Source organism: Otolemur garnettii, unplaced genomic scaffold (assembly GCF_000181295.1).
Source record: "Otolemur garnettii isolate 467f Iridium unplaced genomic scaffold, OtoGar3 scaffold00004, whole genome shotgun sequence".
NCBI lineage: Eukaryota > Metazoa > Chordata > Mammalia > Primates > Galagidae > Otolemur > Otolemur garnettii.
The window spans coordinates 38,638,926-38,649,138 of NW_003852399.1; the positions used below are offsets into that span (position 1 = coordinate 38,638,926).

The following is a 10,213-nucleotide window of genomic DNA, read 5'->3' on the forward strand; positions in this document are numbered from 1 at the left end:
AGAAAGCAAGTGAAATGGCGCCTCCAACAAGCACACTCATTCCCAGGGAAATAGCTGAGTTTTTAAGACAAACTGTTAGAACAGGCTCATTGAGCAGTCAATTAGCTAAAATGAGACTGTTTGTTATATGTGCCGTCCCAGCCCAGTGATAATGCTAGGACAGAACTCATTTGCTGTGTGACAGTAAAATGCAGCTTTAAGACGGCAAATAAGGCATACCAATCTTCTTTCCACCTTACTATAAATTTTACTATTGAGAAAAAGTCCAAGGATAATGTTGATTCTTCCTTCACTTCAAGGTAAAAATAGCATTATGCTATAAAACAGACTAAACGAGAACCTTAATTTTTCTTTGTTTACTTAACAAGATAGTGAGTTTTTTTTTGTTTTTAAAGAATTTTGACTAAGACCAAATCTAGGGAATAAAAGGCCTCGAATACCCTCCCTTCCTCTCCCCCAACTCAGAATATTCTGCAGTAGTGGTTCTCAACTTTGACTGCTTAATGGAACCATCTGGAGGAGCTTTCAAAGTTACTGATTCTGGCTCAGCACCTGTGGCTCAAGTAGCTAAGGTACCAGCCACATACGCCTAAGGTGGCGGGTTCAAATCCAGCCTGGGCCGCCAAACAGCAATGATGGCTGCAACCAAAAAAATAGCCGGGCGTTGTGGTGGGCACCTGTAGTCCCAGCTACTTGGGAGGCAGAGGCAGGAGACTTGCTTGAGCCCAGGAGTTAGAGGTTGCTGTGAGCTGTGATGCCATGGCCCTCTACCCAGGGGACAGCTTGAGGCTGTCTCAAAAAAAAAAAATAGTTACTGATTCCAGAGTCCCACCCAAAGAGATGTATCAATAACCTGACTGGTTTAGGGTGCAACTTGGGCATCAAATCCTTAGATGATCCCAATGCGTAGGCAAGGTTGACACAGTAGTGTGGCCCCTCTTCACTCATGACTTACTAAGAAATAATGGAGTTAGCCCAACTTCCATAAAACCCTTCCCTCCCCAACCTCCAATCAATTTATGAACAGGAATGGGAGAAGGGTGAAGTACTGGATGGGGGCTGGCCTCAAGCAAGCACAGTATTGAGAGGGAGCTGCTCTCCGCCCTGAACCCAGAGGATGAGAGGGACTGCAGTGTCACCAAGAAAAGTAACACTTAGCCCGCTGCCTAGAGTGAAGTGGAGGTTGATGGAGATAGGACAGGCTCTGGAGGTGGGAAGGTGCCTTCCGCTAGAGCTTCTGGCAAACATCCTTAACAATGTGGAGTAATAATGCCTATTATCTTCCGCTTTGAGATTAAACTGAAATTCTAGGATACAGAAATAAATCCTCTCATCATCCCGTTGTACCTAATTATGGCAGCATGATTTCTGTGCTGTATAAAATGCCTAATCAAGTCTCAAATAATAAGGATCGCTATTAGGAGTGCCCTGTGGCAATGTCCGAAAACAACTCATGTCTTATGAAACCTCTTTAATTATTCTAATGAGCTCTGTAAAAAATAGGAGCAATCCTCAGTGTATGTCAAAATCAACACTGGCATTTAAGATTCCTAAATTAATGGAGAATAATGAGGTAGGGTGCATAATCTCAGTAGTAGTAGCTAGAAATTCTTTGTAAAAGTAACGCTATACATGTATCCCTTACCTGGAAAGGTAATTATTCCTAATAAACAACAAAACTCACAAATCCTTAAATTGTTTCCCAAATCCCAACCGTACCCAGAGATAATGTAGGAAAACTAAAACTACTATGCCCTTTTATGCCATCAGGGTTTTTTGTTGTGTTTTGGCTTATGGTTTTTGTTTTTTTCATTTTAACATGTAGTAAAGTGATTAAGTTTTAAAATACATAGTATTGACAATATGTGCAAAAGATATCAAGGGCAAGAAGAAATCAGTGAAGTACTCAGAGAATTAATAGTATGAGACTCAGGTGAGACTCATGCTGCCTGGGCTTTGAAGGATTCATTTTGAACAGGTCAAGTAGGAAACAGCAGAGGCAGGAAAAAGCAGGATACGAGAAGGCACAGGGAGGACACCTCAGAAGGTAGCATGGAGGGAGGGGCTTCTATGTTAGAGAAAGCAAAGCTGAGCAGGGCGCGGTGGCTCATGAGGCCAAGGTAGGTCCATCACCTGAGTTCACGGGTTCGAGACCAGCCTGAGCTACAGAGGACCCCTGTCTCGAAAAATAGCCAGGTGTTGTGGTGGGTGCCTGTAGTCCCAGCTACTGGGGAGGCTAAGGCAAGAAGATCACTTGAGCCCAAGAGTTTGAGGTTGTTGTGAGTTATAATGCCCCAACACTCTACCAAGGGTGACAGAGATTCTGTCTTAAAATAAGAAAGAGCGAAGCTGGATAGGTACAGTGTCCTGAGAACTAGTCTGAAGGACTCAGCGGATCGTGTAACAAGGTTTTACTACAAGTTCCCAAACTGGGCAGAATGGGAAGAAACGGCTTATTTTAAAATTTCACTTGCCAAGCCAGGTGCGGTGGCTCACACCTGGGAGGCCGGGTCTGGAGGATTGTTTGAGCTCAGGAGTTCAGGACCAGCCTGAGCAAGAGAGATCAGCCTGAGCAAGAGTAAGAACCTGTTTCTACTAAAAATTAAAACAAAACAAACAACTAGCTGGGTGTCGTGAGGGGCACCCATATTCTCAGTTACTTGGGAGACTGAGGAAAGAGGATCACTTGAGCCCAAGATTTTGAGGTTGCTGTGAGCTGCGACACCATGGCACTCCACCCAGGCTGAGATTGTGTCTCTAAATAAATAAACAAATAAATAAAAGATCACTCATGAAATCTCTTTTAATTCTATGGTGTCTTACAAGTTAGAACACTCTAACGTGACACTAAAAGGTCTCTTTATTAAGCAATAAACAAGGTTAGAATGTAGCACCAATACTAGCATGTCTTCACACCAGCTAACTCAGATTAGCTACTTTCTCCCGAAGTACAGGTACATACAATATTAGAAAGCATTTGTACTAATATCATTAATAATTATTCCTTTTCCCCTTGAGTTGTGATTAACTTAAAGTGCTAAAAACATAAAAGGAAGCAAGAGTTAACAGATAGGAAAGGAGAAATAATTGCTTCTTGGCCTTTTGGCTAAGACCAAGCATAAGAAAGGAGAAATACCACAAACCCCAAAAGCACAGAGAAGACGGTAGAGTTAATTTAAAGTTACCCTGCCCCGTGGAGTCTCAGGCACACTGACACCTCATCCTCATTCTCTTCTTCCTTGGATTTTCCATCCCTCATGCTCCTCTTTTCCACCTCTGCCTAGGACCTCTCTAGAGAAACCCTGAGAGTCCCTTAAGGCTCTGTTACCTCGTGGTCTCTGCCTGCACTTACTTGTCCTTTGACTCTACCTCTCTCAAGGCTTCAGGTATCAGTCGGGGTACATCCCTCTCCCACACCCACCCGTCCTCTGCTGACACTTCCCCCTCCCTTGTCTTACAGCCACGATATTCAGCCCTGAAATGTGCCCCCTTGATTTGCCCCTTCCTGTTCACTGCTACCTACCACAGGCTCGAGAATCAAATTGCACATGGCCAGATTTCTCGTTTGGATTCCATCCTTAATGTGTGACCTTGGGCAAGATCTGCAACCTATATGTTCTCTCTTGGGTTTCCCTGTCTACAAAATGAAAATAACTGCCCATACTTCAAAGGGTTGTCATGAGAACTAAACAAGTTAATACATCTCAATAGTGCCTAGTCTATGGTAAGCGTTCAAACACTTACCGTTATTGGTAGTATTATTATTTTATAACTACCTACCTCCAGGGTCTGATCCTCTCATGTATGTCCCATGTTTCATGTTTTTTATTATTCTATTCCAATCAGGATGATTATCCTAATTATTCCTATCCATACCCAGTTGTTCCTCTGAATTTCTATTGCACAGTAGTAACAGATTATTGCAATACAGGAACATGAGCAAATTTGAAGAAATACAGACCTGGGTTGAACCTTGCATCTGGTGCTAGGTGAGTGACCACATACGTGTAACTTCACCTTCCTGTGTCTAGATTTCCTCATCAGGAAAAAACAGAAATATTGTAAGTAAACCTTACTGTATCTGGCATATGCTTGTTTTTCATATCTAAAACAGAATCTGTGTATTCCAGAGATTGTATGACTTTTTTTCTTTCACATAGGGTAGTTTGGAGTCTTGTGAATTGCACGTCAGAAATACCAAGCATAACACAGTACCCTGTGGATGGACACAGAATGAGCCAGGATTGCTAAAGTTCTAGAAGAACAACGTATAGAGAATTTACCTACCAGACATCAGAAAAGTCTTCAAATTTCCAAGAATGGGGAGAATTCAACAGAGAATGCAAATATCTACATGTGAAGTCAGTCTTACACCAAAGAGACACAATACATCAGAAGAACATTCTTTTTCTTTCTTTTTTCTTTTTTTTGAGAGACAGAGTTTCAAGCTATAGCCCTGGGTAGAGTGCTGTACTGTCAAAGCTCACAACAACCTCAAACTCTTGGGCTTAAGCAATTCTCTTGCCTCAGCCTCCCAAGTAGCTGGAATTATAGGTGCCGGCCACAACATCCGGCTATTTTTCTATTGCAATTGTCATTGTTGCTTAGCTGGCCCGGGCTCGAACCAGCCAACCTCGGTGTAGATGGCCAGCGCCATAACCACTGTGCTATGGGGGCCAAGCCAGAACATTCTTTTTCTCCTTAAAAATACTCATCCAAAATCTACAAAAACATGCCAGGCACAGCTGATTATTTAGCAAATTACTGATAGTTACATTACTGCACTGCTGGCAGGAAACTAATTTCCTCTATTAGCAGTATTCTCCCCTGAATATTACTCTAACTCATTTTCATCTAGAAACCCATATAGCTAAATGGCAAATGGAAGAAATGACATAAATACTCAGGTCTGGAGCCTTGTTAATAACAACATTTACGAAGATGCTCTTTTTATTTCCTTTTAACATAATTATCTAGTATATGACCTATAATTTCCTAAAAAGGCAATAAGATAGATACCTTACCCACAAAGTATGATGAGAGAAAAATAAAACAAATATTTTATACCCTTTTTATACAGAAAAATAGGGGATCTGGCTGGAACAAATGATGAGCCAGAGGAATGCATGAGCAACTAAAGAATGATTCTATGAGGTATGTGATTCCCCCAAAGAGTAGGATGATAGAGAGAAAATAGAGAAATAGTTCCTAAGATTGGACAATAGCTTCTCTACTGTACAGATTACTTAAGAGAATTGCTTGATTCCAACTCCTCTTCTGAAATACAAATAACCCACGGACATACTACATACAATAGAACTTCTATAAATAGACCACCCAAGGGACTATAACTGGTAGACATGGAGAGGTGCGCAACAAAAACTAGGCCCACTGTACTGATACATCAATGTGGTGCATATCTGGTTTATGAAAATGAGGTCAATTTAAGAAAGCAGTCAATGTAGGGAGGTGGTCAGCTATGGAGGTTCTACCATCTATCAACCATTCTCCCTGTGAGTCTAACTTTCTGAATCAACATTATAACACAGATAATCCAAAGGAACTGAAAATTCAGGCTTAATATTTGAAGTGGTACTTGACATGCCACTGGTTAAAGATGCTCTGGTTAAAGTCTTATCTGCTTCTTCTTTTCTCTTCTCCCCTTAAACCTCCTCTTAGATTTACTCAGTAAAGATATCATGAGGTTCTGCCTAACACAACTCCTGTCTCTCCAACATGGAGTACAGACTCTTCCTGTACTCACAGCCACAGCCTTACTTCAGGTCTTCCTTATCTCTCACCTGCCTAGGGTAATAGTCTCCTGCTGCTATCTTCTCTCCATTCACACCATAATTTTATCACTCTCTCTAGAAAAAAAAAAAAATCATTAATAGCTTCCAGGGCCCTACCAAGTCTAATGAGCTAAGGCTGGAATTTGTGACTCTGCCAATATCTGACCCTACCCTACCTGAACAGCTACCTCTGTCCATCTAAGTTCTTCAAATTCCACTCTAAATCACACTTCCTTCATAATACCCTCCTAATGCTGTTAGCGCACTGATCTCATGTTCTTCCCGCTCTCTTTACTGGTATGTGTAGCTCAGCACCCAGTCTATGTACTGGGGGCTGAGGACAGCAATGTTTTACTGCTTCCTTTTCTTCCTAAAGCTTGGGCGGTGCCTGTGGCTCACTGAGTAGAGTGCCGGCCCCATATATCGAGGGTGGCCGGTTTGAACCCAGCCCAGCTAAACTGCAACAACAAAAAAATAGCCAGGCGTTGTAGTCCCACCTACTTGGGAGGCTCAGGCAAGAGAATCGCCTAAGCCCAGAAACTGGAGGTTGCTATGAGCTGTGATGTCACAGCACTCTACGAAGGGCCATAGAGCATGACTCTGTCTCTGAAAAAAAAAAGAATCAAGTTCTTCCTAAAGCTTGACATCTGGTGTGGTTATTCATAGTGAAAAGAACAGTAATGTTAGAGTCAGAGGACAAGGTTCAAATTTCTTTCCCACCATTTATTTAAGCATGTCACCTTTGCCAAGATATCTACATGAACCTCACTTTTCTCATCTATAAAACGGGAATAAAAAAACCCTGACTATTTTAGGTCTTCAGCATGCACAGGATATATTAGACCTTCCATGAATTGTAGCAATTATTGTATTAACTACTCAAATATTTTAATAGATTGTGTAAACATAGATGACTTATTATTAAAAGGTAAGATATAAAGCAACTTTCTCATCCTTGTTTGAGAAGAACTTCTTGAAATCATATTAAAAGAATCCTTGGGATTTGTACAAAATCAATTTGCCTAAGTAGTTAGTCTGGTAAATGCTAATAAGTGCTAATTTCCCTAAATTGTCTCAGAAGGGTTTGTTTACATAAGCTACAGTTCCATTGCTACTCCACAGGGACAGGAACCAGGCTCTTGTCTGTGACTCATAATGTGTCCTACCACAATTGAAAGGAAGAAGTCAGTGCCCACCTTCCAATCCCTTTTAGTAAACCTACCTCAGCCTTCAGCTACAAAATAAGGTTGGCCTACATTTAAAAAATTCTCAAGAGTTTCCTTCTGGTTCTAAAACCATGATTTACTAACTGCTATTCTGCAGCACATTCTGCCTAACTATTTCTAAAAGTGAAGGCGGGTAACCTTGGGGCAGCTGAAACCGCCCCAGCAATGTCAGCAATAAACCCCCTGGGCAGAATGTTTCAAATGGTATTGTTCAAAACAGTAAAAAGCATCCCTTCCCAAAATAAAGAGGGGGAGGAGCAACATGGCTATAAATCCAAAAGCTGCTACATTACTGGCAAGTCCAGCTCAAACTGGCAAGAGTATACCTTAAGAGGTTACTGTGTACCCATTATTATGCTAAGCCTGTGGGGACTGGAAATGGCCATAGAGGACTTTGTAGCTCATTATCCTCAAATGGGGGAGATCCATTCATGCAACAATGATTTACTGAATACCTTCTACTCCTAAGTGTGGTAAGGGGGAAGCAAAAGCAGGATAAATACCTAGCTATCTGTATATAAATAGAATATACAACAATATAAAACTGTGGTCCAGGCAGAGAACAAAGTGCTCTCAGAGCTGAAGAAGCTCTCTCGAGATCTCTACTGAACATTAAAACTGCTATATTACTTGATGACTTGGGGCATAGAAAACCCTTTTAAACCTTTTAAAAATTTAAAACTATATTCCACAGTAAAAGAAGTTACATTCATGTTGCCACTATCAGATTTTTCCCTCTTCATAAGGGGTAGAGAGTAGGAGAATGGGGATTGGAAGAAAAGGACGAAAGAAGAGATAGCTAATAATTCCACCCCTCTGAATAGTTTTTGTTTTTTACAATCCCCCCGGAGAAAGAGTCTCAAGCTGTCGCCCTTGTTAGAATGCCATGGCATCATCACAGCTCACAGCAACCTCAAACTCTTGGGCTTAAGTGATTCTCCTGCCTCGGCCTCCCAAGTAGCTGGACTACAGGCACCCGGCCACAACACCCAACTACTTCTGGGTTATAGTTGTCCTTGTTGTTTGGCAGGCCCGAGCTGGATTTGAACCAGCCAGCTCTGGTGTATGTGGCTGATGCCCTAGCCACTTGAGCTACAGGTGCCAAGCTGTTTTTCACAATTTTTGAAGTGCTTCCAAGTAAGATATTATTTTCTGACTCTCAACTCTATAAGTTGATTACTGTATCATGATAGGTCTATTCATCATAGCTATATGATAAAGCATTCCAATATCTGAATTGATTACCTCAGAACATGGTGACCATTTTCTGCGCATTGTTACTCGTCTAAACAATACATAGTGCCTATCAGGGGGAAAAATGACTTTCTTGGAAAAGATTAAATTATTCATCTACGATCACAAAGCTAGCAAATGGCCATAACACAACAGGAACCCAGATCCCCTCATGCCAAAATGCCTTGAGAAGAGCACTAACTCTTTACTTAGCTTTCAGCTAAAAGCAACATTAATCAAGAAAATAAATAAGCCTCATAAATGTGTACAATTATGATCTGTCAATTTAAAACAATATAAAACAGGCTTGGCACCTGTAGCTCAGTGGCTAGGGCGCCAGCCACATACACTGGAGCTGACAGCTTCAAACCTGGCCCGGGCTTGCCAAACAACAGTGACAACTCAACAAAAAAAATAGCTAGGTGTTGTGGCAGGTGTCTATAGTCTCAGCGACTTGGGAGGCGGAGGCAAGAGAATCGCTTAAGCCAAAGAGTTTGTGGTTGCCACCACAGCACTCTACCCAGGGCGACACAGCAAGACTCTGTCTCAAAAAAAAATATATATATATATGTCTCTGTGTGTGTGTGTGTGTGTGTGTGTGTGTACCTACTTAGTATAATAGCAATATTCTCAATATTCTCTAATTAATTTCCTTATGGCTTGTTTGCTACAATATCAAATGTAATATTTGTCCTGACATATATTAATAAAGAAATAGGATTTTTTTTTATTATAAGGTTAATATTTAGGCTACAACTATCAATATCTTTCTTAAATGTAAACCAGAATAGCACTGGCTTGCCAAGGAGTAGAAGAACTGGAATGGTTCATTCTATATTTATATCATAGCTGTTTCTCTTCAATAAATTATTGAAATAATTTGTAATAAAATTTATAAGTTACATAAGTCTAAGAAAGTAATTTCTCCCTGCTAAGGTATCTCCATACCCACGGGTCTACCATGCCGATTCTGCTGGACCACTGCAGAGCAGCATTTATTCTCAGAAATACACTGCACTTAATATCCAGACTCTGAGAGTAGAAACCTTAACATGAATGGAATTTAAAACAGTATTTCTAAAATAGGGGATTTGAAAAGTAGTATAACCTAAAATACATGATAAGTAAGAAAGTGATGCTCAGATTTTTTTTTTTCCCACTAGAAATTGGGATAGGGAATTATGTCAAGCACAAAAAAACATAAAATAGGGGAAAAGGCATGTTTTCTTTTAATATGGAAAAGGGACAAGAAGGAAGGCTCTCTAGATCAGGAATCAAAAACCTGTACTCTGGTTCTACGTCAGTCTTACTAGAATAGTGGGCACAGTGGCAATTACTGTAACTTCTCTAGGCCTCAGTTTTTTTCAACTGTTAAGAGTTTAGTCAATCTCTTTAAGTACTCCCAAGTTCTCTTTCAGTTAATGTTCTGAGTCTAATTTAATTACAGTGAATATAAAACTTGTTTAGGAAGTGGTACTAAAGGCCTTTAAGAAATGAGTAGAACCTACTTGGGAGGCTGAGGCAAGAGAATTGCCTAAACCCAGGAGGTGGAGTTTGCTGTGAGCTGTAATGCCATGGCACTGTGAGCTGTAATGCCAAGGGCAATAAAGTGAGACTCTGTCTCTAAAAAAATAAATAAAAGAAGTCAAAATTCAAAAAAAAAAGGAAAAAAAAAGAAATGAGTAGAACACATCAGAATATTTATAACAACCGAAAAGAGAAATGGAAGAATTAAGGATAAAGTTGGCTCGGCACCTGTAGCATGGTGGTTACAGCACCAGCCACATACACAGAGGGTGGAGGGTTCAAACCTGGCCCAGGCCAGCTAAACAACAATGACAACTGCAACAAAAAATAGCCAGGCGTTGTGGCAGGCACCTGTAGTCCCAGCTACTTGGGAGGCTGAGGCAACAGCATCGCTTAAGCCGGAGAGTTTGAAGTTGCTGTGAGCTGTGATGCCAC

General features: G+C 40.9%; 1 protein-coding gene across 2 annotated transcripts in view; it reads right to left on the bottom strand.

Annotated features, from left to right (window-relative positions):
• The window catches only part of CPNE3 (copine 3), a 49,173-nt gene that overhangs the window by 34,889 nt on the left and 4,071 nt on the right, over positions 1 to 10,213 (bottom strand). The gene's annotated exons all lie outside the window — the stretch shown is intronic.